This window comes from Hibiscus syriacus, unplaced genomic scaffold (genome assembly GCF_006381635.1).
Source record: "Hibiscus syriacus cultivar Baekdansim isolate YM2019G1 unplaced genomic scaffold, ASM638163v2 tig00110338_pilon, whole genome shotgun sequence".
Taxonomy (NCBI): Eukaryota; Viridiplantae; Streptophyta; class Magnoliopsida; order Malvales; family Malvaceae; genus Hibiscus; species Hibiscus syriacus.
In genome coordinates, this window is record NW_024062691.1 from 659,849 (window position 1) to 670,767 (window position 10,919).

The 10,919-nt window shown below is 43.0% G+C and overlaps 1 pseudogene; it reads right to left on the reverse strand.

Annotated features, from left to right (window-relative positions):
• Window positions 1-316: 316 nt before the first annotated feature.
• On the reverse strand, window positions 317-10,633 carry LOC120120377 (annotated as a pseudogene).
• Window positions 10,634-10,919: the final 286 nt, after the last annotated feature.

Sequence of the window (10,919 nt, forward strand, 5' to 3'; positions counted from 1 at the left end):
ATTGTACTGTTTCTCAATTTTTTCCTCAAAAATAAATCCAACTTGGTTAATCAATGCTGAATATAATTGACGTGCACATATACTGCAAATTTAACATTCTTGGATGCTTGTTTCAATTCTTACTATTCTTCCTGTGTATTTTTATTTCAGTTTTAGCTTTCAGAACCAGGAATGTACGACTAGATAATGGAATGAGAAACCTCAGTGCTTGCATAATTGATTTATAGTTGATACAATGATATATATATGTAGAGAGTAAAAAATTTTAGATGGAATTCGGTTGGTGGGCTTTTGACTCAAGGCGCTGCATATTTCAATTTACCATTCAACTTCACCAGTACTCCCACCAGTTTGAACTACAACTTGACTCATCAAGGAAATAATTGTTTTCCCGACAAAGTCTAGGAGCCATCAGTGTCTTCTTTCATGTTCAGAACCACCATATCTTCATCCCCTCTCTACATTTCTGTTATTGTCATCGCATGAAAGCAAATGGTCATTTCCTTCAAATACAAGGGTGGCCTTCTCGTTCTTGTTGAATATAGCACCACTGTTTTCATCTGCTATGTTTGGTCTACAGGGTTGGTTTCCATGTTCCATTTCAAACTGATTCTTCAGTTTTTGCAACTGTTGGGAAACCATCAGTATTAGAACTAGCAATATCAAGGTGTTTCGAATCCAATTCCACATGCATGGTGAATGATAAAGGGAATACCTGGATACACGGGGATTGATTTTCTCGTTTCAAGGACTCGTAGCTAGAAGAAAAAGCATCATAACTCCATTTCCGAACGTTGTAATCCCTTTCAATTTGTTTAGCTTTTGATCTAGCTCTTCTATTCTGGAACCATATAGCAATCTATTGAGGCTGTAGTCCAAGCTCATCAGCTAGTTGTTGTTTAATCACCGACTCCGGTCTCGAGTCCGACTCTGTTGCAGTCATGAAAAATAGAAAGATGATGTAGCACAGAGAAATTGGAAGGATGTTGCATCTATGAATAACAAGAATAACAAGAAAGATGAGTCATCTACGTTGCATGGATTAGGGGCATGTTGTTATTGATGAACAGTTAGTATTAATGAGCTGTCATGGTGAGCTGTAATTATTCTCGAATTATTATTGTATGTAGAGACTTATAAATAGCGTGATGTAGTATTGTTGTAATGCAGAGAAGGAAATACATTTCTGTTTTTACTATGTTATTAAGTTTGTTAACATGGTATAAGATGCTTGTGCCCGGGAATCTGTGGGAGTTTAGTTTTTTTTTTCTTCTATCTGATGGCCACTCTTTCTGCTGACTCCACCGGCGGGTCCTCTGAGTCTCTTAGTGGTAAGGTATTTAACAATAAAAAGATCAGCATAATCCTTGACGATTTTAACTTTTTACTCTGGAAGCAGCATGTCCTCTTAGCAGTAAGAAGTCATAGGCTTGAGAAGCTTCTCACCGGTGCTCTCCAGCTTCCACCTGCTACGGTTCTTGGGGATGATGGGCTGGAAGTTGACAATGAAGAATATGAGATGTTTATAGCTCAAGACAGTCCCCCGACGTCTTGGTTGCTTTCCACTATCAGCCATTCCTTACTTCCTCAGCTTGTTGGAGCTGAGACCGTCGCTGATGTTTGGAAAACTGTGAGTCGATTCTTTGCCAGCAAGTCTACCACCACGCTTATGAATCTCCATTACAAGCTTAAGACAATCAATAAAGGCGACCTGGGGATGCGAGCTTACATTTCTCAAGTTAAAGAAATCACTGATGGTTTGGCTGCTTATGAAAGCCCCATTTTTGATTTTGAAAAGATTGCCAATCTCCTTAACGGTCTTCCACCAGAATATCGCCCATTTATTGCAGTTATCACTGCAAGTCGAGAGCCGTTTACACTTGAATGAGTCATTTCTATTTTGATTGATGCTGAAACTCAACAATTTTTTTAATCATTATGATATTGTTCATATGAGTGCTAATTTAGCTCGTGTTTCCCTTCAGTCCACCGATGATAATCAGATGGATAATCATCGTGGTCAAGGTCACACTAAACTTCAGTGCCAGCTATGTGGAAAAATTGGTCATCTGGTTGACCATTGCTGGTATAGGTGTGATAAAACCTTCAATGGTGTCTCTTCTCAAAGCCACAAAGGTCGTTCGAACGATCAATCTCCATCAGCTAATATGTGTCAATACAAGGACAATCATGAATGTGGATATGTAAATCAGGTTGTTGTGCAGTCTCCTGGACTTGTTGGATAAGGTCGTGGAGCTCTTAGTATTAACACAGGCTCTTGGTTTGTTGACTCAGGTACTACTCACCATGTAACTACTGATGAGACTGTTGTTACTGATGGAACAAATTATGTTGGTCATGGTAAGTTAATGATTGAGGATGGTAAATTTCTTCAAATTTCAAAAACTAGTTATTCTTCATTACCAACCTCCTTTCGTTCTTTGACATTATTTGCTTCATGTTTCATCTATAACTAAAAATCTTGTATCGGTGTCAAAGCTTGCTAGAGACAATTATGTCTCCCTGGAATTTCATGCTCGAGATTGTGTGGTGCGTGATGAAGATTTTGGTGTTGTTTTGTTGCGAGGGAAGGATGTTAATGGTTTATATGAATTTCAGCCTAGTGCTTCATTGTTTGAAGGTTCTAGTCCTAAAGTGTTTGTTTCAATAGGAGTTGGTGTTGATTATAGTATATGACATAATCGTCTTGGTCATCCTTCTCATGCTGTTTTGTTAGACTTGAGCAATACATGTACTGATGTTAATATCCTTAGTTTAAATAAAAATCCTCATTCCTTATGTGTTGCTTGTCAAATGGGAAAAAGACATGCTCTATTATTTCCTAAATCTATAACAGTTTATGATCGCCCATTCCAATTGGTTTTTACTTATCTATAGGGTCATGTACCCACTCCATCTAATGGATTTAAGTATTATATTGCATTTGTTGATGCCTATTCCTGATATACTTGGCTGTATTTACTTCGAGATAAGGGTCAAGCACTGTACTGCTTTCAGTTGTTCAAACAACTTGTTCATACACAACTTGGAGCTAATATACTTGTTGTTCAAAGTGATTGGGGCGGGGAGTATTGCCCATTAATTAACATCGACTTACTTGTCCTCACATTTCCCAGTAAAATGGTGTTGTCGAAAGGAAACACCGTCATGTCATTGAAATGACACTTACTTTGTTAGCTCGCTGTCACGAAATTGGGCCTTTTCCCACACTTTGGGCTATTTTGGCTATGTTGGGCCATATTTGGTCTTGGAGGTTGATAGAATAGTGTAGATTATTCTAGAACACTCAAGACTTGTACATATTCTAGAAGCATTCTAGAGTCTTCCATGTTAGGTAAGAAATAATGGAGAATTCTAGAGAATCTCTCCCTACCGTAGGATCAAATCAATCTCCACCGTCCATTGAGGAGGTGGGATGCTATAAATAGGTGTAGAATCCTCATTTGTAAATCATCCAAGAGTTGTAAGCATTCAAGCATTCAACAAGCTTTCTCTCTAAGTTCTTTCCTTTCTTTTTTGTTTCCTTGCCAATCCTTTCACTAGCACGAGTTCGAGTGAGGCTGACTTAGCTATCGCGAGGGGCGAAAAGGAGCTAAGGCCGCACGAGGCTTATTGAGCGATTAAGTCCGTGACAGTTGGTATCAGAGCCGGTAAAGGCGTCAATATCGTGCACGTGTATTGTAGGAATAGTCTGAAACTCGAACGAGTCGACTATTGATGAGGAACGTGGAAGAGAAGCTGCACCCACCAATAAGAATAAGAAGAGGGACCAAAGTAAGGCCCGCGAGAGCGGTTTCTTAGAACCGATGGTGGCAGAGTTTGGCGAGAAGCTGGAAAGGGTCCAGCACGACTTCAAGACGTTGGAGGACCATGTCTTGGAGCAAGTTAACACACTCAAAGGAAATGTCGAAGAGACCAACAACGAGGTGGAAGCTCGGTTCATACAGCTAGAGGATATGATCCAAGCCGTCCGTGAAAGCATCGAAGGGATGCGGGAGGACTTGACGCTCTGCAAGAGAGCCGCCGTTAGCGGGAGTGCTAACCATGTCTCCACCCCGAGGGTCGAGTGCCCCAAGCCGAAAGGGTTCAACGGGGCAAGGGACGCCAAGGAAGTCGAAAACTACCTATGGTGGATGGAGCAATACTTCGAGGGAATCGGCCTTAATGACGAGGCCGCCAAGGTAAAGACCGCTGCCTTATATCTTTCCGATACTGCTATGTTATGGTGGCGTAGGAAACATGCCGACATTGAGCGAGGGGCTTATCGGTTAGACACGTGGGATGAGTTCAAGAAAGAACTCAAGAAGCACTTCTATCCTGAGAATGTGGTCTACGAGGCTCGTAAAAAATTACGGGAGTTGAAGCAACGGGGTATTATGCGGGACTATGTGAAAGAATTCATAACCCTTATGCTTCAAATTCCCAATATGTCCGAAGAAGATCTCTTGTTCTATTTCATTGACGGACTACAAGGATGGGCCAAGCAAGAGATGCACCGTCGGGACATTAAAACGGTTGATGAAGCCATTGCCATCGCCGAGTCACTCGTCGACTTCCAATCATACTCCCACACCAATGCGGTGAAAAACAAGGATAAATATCCAGCCAGAGGTGGGGGAGAACGGCGGGAGAATAACCAAGGCAACCGAGATCGAGATCACCGAAGGCCACAAGCTAAAGAGGGAGATCGAGATCGACGTCCGGGCCGAAGGGACTACGAAGAGAAGAAAAAGGCATTCGTTCCTAAAGGAGGATGCTTCTTGTGTAAAGGGCCGCATCCGATGAGTAGTTGTCCCAAACTTGGTTCTTTGTCCGCCATCGTTGATCGTCAAGACACAGAGTCTCAAGCCGGGATGGGATCACTCCAAGTTTTAAACGCCTTGAAGGCCAAGTCGTTGACTCCAACACCGAGTAATGGGCTCATGTATGTGGAAGCGGTGATCAACGAGAAGCTGACAAGAGCCATGGTGGATACGAGATCTACCCACAACTTTATGTCCAAAGATAAAGCCAACCGTTTGGGCCTGAAGTACACTAAGAGCACAGGATGGCTCATGACGGTAAATGCACAAGCGACACCATTCTATGGCGTGGCACGAGGGGTTGAGCTACGCTTAGGCACTTGGAAGGGCCGAGTGAACTTTTTCGTCGTTCCCATGGATGACTTCAAGGTTGTTTTGGGGTTGGACTTCCTTCGACAGGTAATCGCTTTCCCTATGCCTTCATTTAGTTTTGTTTGCATCTTGGAGAAAGGGTCTCCTTGCATGATCCCCATGGTCGAGGCACCGAAAGAGCAAGGTCGAGATGCCACACAACTCTCGGCCATACAACTTGGTAAAGGCATCAAGAAAGGGGACATTACTTACTTGGCCATGCTAAAGGAAGATGACGAGATCGAGAAAACGGATGACCTACCATTGATCATCCGTGAAGTCTTAGAGGAGAACAAGGACGTGATGCCACCCGAGTTACCAAATAAACTTCCACCAAAGCGTGAGGTGGATCACAAGATCGAGTTGGAACCCGGTCCCAAGTCGCCTTCCCTGGCACCCTACCGAATGGCCCCACCCGAACTTGAGGAACTTCAAAGGCAACTCAAGGAGCTAGTCGATATGGGAATGATTCGACCTTCAAAGGCACCGTATGGCGCACCGGTACTCTTCCAAAAGAAGCACGATGGGTCATTGCGCATGTGCGTCGATTATCGGGCACTTAACAAGGTAACCATTAAAAATCGCTACCCGATCCCTTTGATTACCGATTTATTTGACAGACTTGGAGGAGCCAAGGTGTACACGAAGATGGACTTGCAAAAAACCTACTACCAAGTTTGAATAGCAGAAGGCGACGAGCCAAAGACTGCATGCATCACCCGATACGGATCGTACGAGTGGTTGGTCATGCCCTTTGGTCTAACCAATGCACCGGCGATGTTTTGCACGCTCATGAACAAGCTCTTCCAACCGTACTTGGACCAGTTCATGGTGGTGTACTTGGACGATATCGTGGTATACAGTAACTCCATCGGAGAACATGTATACCACTTGAGGATTGTGTTCAAGATACTTCGAGAAAATGAGCTGTACGTCAAGAAGGAAAAGTGCACGTTTACCACCGAGGAAGTACACTTCCTTGGACATGTAATCGGCCACGGGAAGCTATTAATGGACAGGAACAAAATCAAGGCCATAACCGAGTGGGAGCCGACGACCAAGGTAAGTGAGATGAGGTCCTTCCTTGGTCTAGTAAATTATTATCGCCGGTTTATACAAGGCTACTCGGCGCAAGCATCACCATTGACGGACCTACTCAAGAAAGGGAAGGCATGGGAGTGGTCCGAACAATATCAGAAGGCCTTTGAGAACCTGAAGGCAGCAGTTAGCTAAGAACCTATCTTGGCCTTACCCGACTTTACCATGTCGTTCGAGGTGCATACCGATGCATCCGACTTCGCTATCGGGGGAGTATTAATGCAAGAGGGGCATCCGATAGCATTTGAGAGCCGCAAGCTGAATGACACCGAGAGGCGGTACACGGTGCAAGAGATGGAGATGACGAGCATCATCCATTGCTTGCGGGTATGGAGACATTACTTACTCGGTGCGCACTTCACCATCAAGACCGACAACGTGGCGACGAGTTACTTTCAGACCCAGAAGAAGCTATCACCAAAACAAGCTAGGTGGCAAGACTTCCTAGCTGAGTTCGACTACACGTTGAAATACAAGCCCGGCAAAGCCAACGTTGTAGCCGATGCCTTAAGTCGAAAGGCGGAGCTCGCCGCGATCTCTCTAGCCAAGGGAACCATGTTGGAGCGCATCAAGGAGGGCCTTGAGCAAGATCCAATGGCAAGAGAATTAGTAAGGCTGGCTAGCGATGGCAAAACCCAACGGTTTTGGGTAGAGGACGGTCTACTCTACACCAAGGGACGACGAATCTATGTTCCAAAGTGGGATAACTTAAGGCGAGATCTTGTCAAAGAGTGTCACGACACCAAGTGGGCTGGTCATCCGGGTCAAAAGCGTACTATGGCGTTGCTAGAGACAACATACTTTTGGCCCCATATGAAGGATAGCGTGGAGCTTTACGTAAAGACTTGTCTGGTGTGCCAACAAGATAAAGTAGAGAACCGACAGCCGACGGGATTACTCGAACCTTTTCCAGTTCCCCAAAGACCTTGGGATTCAATCACCTTGGATTTCATTAGTGCATTACCCAAGTCCGAAGGATACGGTTCGATCATGGTCGTCGTGGATCGATTTTCTAAGTATGGGACTTTCATACCATGCCCCAAGGATTGCACTGCGGAGGAGTCCGCGCGAGCGTTCTTTAAGAACGTTGTAAAGCATTGGGGCCTACCAAGGAGCATCATCAGTGATCGAGACCCTCGATTTACCGGACGCCTTTGGACGGAATTGTTCAAACTCCTTGGCACCGAGTTAAATTTCTCCACAAGCTTTCACCCTCAAACTGATGGGCAGACCGAACGGGTGAACGCCTTGTTGGAGTGTTATTTGCGGCACTTTGTGAGTACTAACCAGCGAGATTGGGCTAAATTGCTAGACGTCGCCCAATTCTCTTATAACTTGAAGCGAAGTGAAGCCACAGGCCGGAGTCCGTTCGAGCTTGCGACCGGACAACAACCGCTCACTCCGCACACACTGATAATGCCACTTGACGAGGGTAAGAGTCACGGGGCCGCCAAGATGGCTAAGTCATGGGAGGAGAACACCGACATCAACCGCGCATGTTTGGAGAAAGCACGAAAGAAGATGAAGAAATGGGCGGACGAGAAGAGGCAACATCGGGAGTTCTCTGTTGGAGACCTAGTCTTTGTGAAGCTTTTGCCACAACAATTCAAAGCCCTCCGAAGTGTTCACAAAGGACTAATACGGAGATACGAGGGACCATTCCAAGTACTTGCCAAGGTGGGAAAGTGCCTTATCGCTTAGACTTACCAAGTACACTTAAGATTCATCCGGTCTTCCATGTAAGTATGCTCAAGCCATATCATGCCGACAAAGAAGACCCAAGCCGAGGGTATTCGCATCGAGCACCTCCAGTTGTAACCAAGTCTTATGACAAAGAGGTAGAAACGGTGTTTACAAGCAGGACGGTCCGCAAGAGAGGAGTCCCACCGCGTACCGAGTATTTAATCAAGTGGAGAGGACTACCAAAGTCCGAGGCAACATGGGAACTAGCTGAAGACCTGTGGCAGTTCGAAGAACATCTCAAAGCGTACAAGGCGACGAGGACGACGCCAGAATAGGTGGGGGAGAATGTCACGAAATTGGGCATTTCCCCCACACTTTGGGCTATTTTGGCTATGTTGGGCCACATTTGGTCTTGGAGGTTGATAGAATAGTGTAGATTATTCTAGAACACTCAAGACTTGTACATATTCTAGAAGCATTCTAGAGTCTTCCATGTTAGGTAAGAAATAATAGAGAATTCTAGAGAATCTCTCCCTACCGTAGGATCAAATCAATCTCTACCGTCCATTGAGGAGGTGGGATGCTATAAATAGGTATAGAATCCTCATTTGTAAATCATCCAAGAGTTGTAAGTATTCAAGCATTCAACAAGCTTTCTCTCTAAGTTCTTTCATTTCTTCTTTGTTTCCTTGCCAATCCTTTCACTAACACGAGTTTGAGTGAGGCTGACTTAGCTATCGCGAGGGGCGAAAAGGAGTTAAGGCCGCACGAGGCTTATTGAGCGATTAAGTCCGTGACATCGCGCTTCTTTGCCAATGAAGTTTTGGTCCTATGCTATTGTCACTGTGGTTCACTTGATCAATCGACTTCCAACTAAAGTCCTTAATGGTGTATCTTCATTTGAACGTTTGTTTGGGAAGAAGCATGAATATGCTCACTTAAGAGTATTTGGCTATCGTTGTTTTCCATATACTCGACCATTTCACTCTACTAAACTTGCTTTCAGATTTGAACCATGCGTTTTTCTGGGCTATAGTCCTCAACATTGAGACTATCAATGTTTAGCAAAAGATGGTAGGGTGTATATTTCTCGACATGTACATTTTGATGAATGTGTGTTTCCATATGCGAATGTTGAAATGAGAAGTGTTGCATCTCAGAATCCTTTGAGATCGAGCAGGTCACTGTTTGTTCTTCCAGGTGCTGATGCTTCATTATTTGTATTGTACATGAATGGAAGTCGAGTGTTCATGCTTGTTTATGTTGATGACATTGTCATCACTGGGGATTCATCTACTGTTATTGAAACAATTGTTCAGCAACTAGGTAAGAAATTCTCGCATAAATATCTTAGTTCTCTAAGTTATTTTCTGGGCATTGAAGTTATAAGATATAGTAATAAGCTTGTTTTAAAATAACAAACATTTATCAAGGAGCTTTTTGAAATTTCAAACATGACAGGAGCTAAGGTTGTTCCTACTCCAATTATTTTGTCATCAAAACTTAAGAAGGATGCAGGCAAACCTCTTAGTGATGGTCAACAGTTTCAGAGTATTGTTGGTGGATTAATGTACCTCACTCACACCAGACCAGACATTGCATTCAGCGTACTTCGTGTAGCAAAGTATATGCATAATCCATGTGAAGAACATTGGATAGCTGTCAAACAAATACTTCGGTATTTGGCTGGTACAACTCACTATGGTATTGTATTCTATGCTAGTAGTTTAACAAGTGACATTGTTGCTTTTGCTGATGCTGATTGGGCAAGCAATTCAGATGACTGCAGATCGATATAAGGCCAGTTTGTATTTCTTGGTAAAAATCTAGTTTCGTGGAGCTCAAAGAAATAGAAAACTATGGCTCGTTCTACCACAGAAGCAAAATATCGAAGTATTGCAAACACAGTTGATGAAGTGGTTTGGATTCAATCATTGCTACGAGACATGGGTGAAAAGCAAGGATAAGTTCCTATTATATAGAGTGATAACACTAGTGTAGTGGCGATGAGTGTCAACCCTGTATTTCATGCTAAATCGAAGCATGTGGAACTAGATATGTGCTTTGTGCGAGAGAATGTAGCAAATAAAGAACTAAGTGTAAACTATGTTCTTGCATGTCATCAACTTGTTGATGGATTGACAAAACCATTATCAAATTCAGCGTTTTCTTTGTTTCGTGGAAAAGTTCAAGTTGTTGGTGCAGAAGCATAAAAAAAGTTGGGAGAATGTTGCAGCCATGAAAAACAGAAAGATGATGTAGCACAGAGAAGTTGGAAGGACGTTGGAGCTATGAATAACAAGAATAACAAGAAAGATGAGTCACCTACGTTGCATGGATTAGGGGCAAGTTGTTATTGATGAGCAGTTAGTATTAATGAGCTGTCATGGTGAGTCATTATTCTATAATTATGATTGTATGTATAAATAGCGTGATGTAGTATTGTTGTAATGCAGAGAAGGAAATACATTTATGTTTTTACTGTGTTATTAAGTTTGTTAATAGACTCGAACATGTCTTCTAGAGACCTAATTTGTTGGTGGTTGAATCTTCTCTTGATGGATTTAACATTTGTAATAGGGTGCATGTCCAGATGTAAACCTGATAAATCAAGCTCCATCTTAACGGTCGCCGGTTGGAGATGCTGTTTGTTTGCCAACATTGAGCAGAGAGTGTGAAGCAAAATAAAGATGGAGTGGTAAGGTGTATATAAACATGGTATGATTAAGAGGCGGGTGGTATAAGACGAGTATACGAGGGGTGGGGCTGAGCAGAGCTTTACCTGAAGTTGGGTTTTGATGGGGAAAATACCAACTCTACTGTTGTTGTTTTGGGATTGGGTCACCTATTTGATAATCTTGTAGATAGAGTCGTACATATGATTTTTTTTAAGAGTACGAATTTAAAAAATAAATAATAAAAATTTAAGAGATATAAAATTTTAAAATTTTAAAAGATATAAAA